Source organism: Egretta garzetta, unplaced genomic scaffold, assembly GCF_000687185.1.
Source record: "Egretta garzetta isolate BGI_Z169 unplaced genomic scaffold, ASM68718v1 scaffold51, whole genome shotgun sequence".
NCBI classification, from domain to species: domain Eukaryota; kingdom Metazoa; phylum Chordata; class Aves; order Pelecaniformes; family Ardeidae; genus Egretta; species Egretta garzetta.
The window spans coordinates 3,087,955-3,089,121 of NW_009258549.1; the positions used below are offsets into that span (position 1 = coordinate 3,087,955).

The 1,167-nt window shown below is 60.8% G+C and overlaps 1 protein-coding gene across 1 annotated transcript in view; it reads right to left on the minus strand.

Annotated features, from left to right (window-relative positions):
* Positions 1 to 1,167, minus strand: part of CBX7 (chromobox 7) — a 39,301-nt gene that overhangs the window by 37,469 nt on the left and 665 nt on the right. The gene's annotated exons all lie outside the window — the stretch shown is intronic.

The following is a 1,167-nucleotide window of genomic DNA, read 5'->3' on the forward strand; positions in this document are numbered from 1 at the left end:
TTCGAGCTGTTAAAAGCAGAGGCACGTGCTTGCGGAGGGGGTTGCGCCCCCGCCCCGGGGCCCCCACGGCCATGCCGGCCTCTGGGGATGCCGACCCCTTCCTCCCGCCACCCTCCCTGGTCCAGGCTGCTGCACCCCTGCTTCCTGTGCCTTGTACCCCTTTTTGCACCCGTTGCTCCCCAAATTCCCTGCTGACAGGCCCTCAAAGCCCAAACAAGTCTCAGGCCAAAAATTTTTCTTCTCGCCGGGATACCCTAAGGAAATCACAGCAGGGATGTGGTTGTTAGCCCTGCTGCGGTTTTGCCCATGCTTTCTGTCCTCCGGGGGGGGGAATAGAGCTCACCCCTGCTCCAGCTCCCTTTGGAGGATCAATCAGGGAAAGCGTGTCCACACCCCAAAATGAACCACACTGGAGCGAGACCCTCATGCAGGAGTGCCAGGCTTGTCCTTCGAGGACGGCCTGGCGTGCACCCCGGCAGCGAGCCCCCCCGGGTTCCCCATTGCAGCACGAGTCCCCACTCAGGTCTACGCTCCTCAGAGCTGGGCCATGGACCGGGGGTGCTGTGCCTGTACCGGGGGGACCCCAAAATGCAGCAGCTGCCTCCGCTCCCCGCGGCCTCGCGCCCAAGTGCCAGATGCGGGATACCTCCCTTGCTGGGAGGAAAGGGAAACGCAGCGGCCTTTCCGACTCGGAGGGAAGGACCGCCGTTGTCTAGACGATGTGACTAAGGAGGGAAGGGGCCGACTGTTTGCACAGCTTTGGGGAGTGTAAACAGTGCCGACTGTCCCAAGCCCTTCAAAGCAGAGGAATCCGGAGACGGGATGAAAGCGCAGGGGAATTCTGGCCGGGTGTCCGAACAGAGCAGCTAAGGAGACAGGGACCTCTTCGAGACGAAATCCCTGGCACTGGAGTCATCCCAAACCAGCCCGGGCGCTGGGCGGCAGGCGGGCAGGAGGCGGGCAGCACCGCCGGCCGCGGGCAGGGCTGTGCGTGGGCTCCCAGGACTTTCCCAGCTTTGGTGGCTCCTCTCTGCCATCTCAGAATAAACGTCCTGCGAACAGAATTGGAGGCCCTGGGAATCCCACTCTGCCCCGCTCACAAAAGAAAGAGAAAATGTTGTTTGAGAGGTTTGGTTTCCTTTTTCTTTTCTTTTTTTTTTTTTTTTT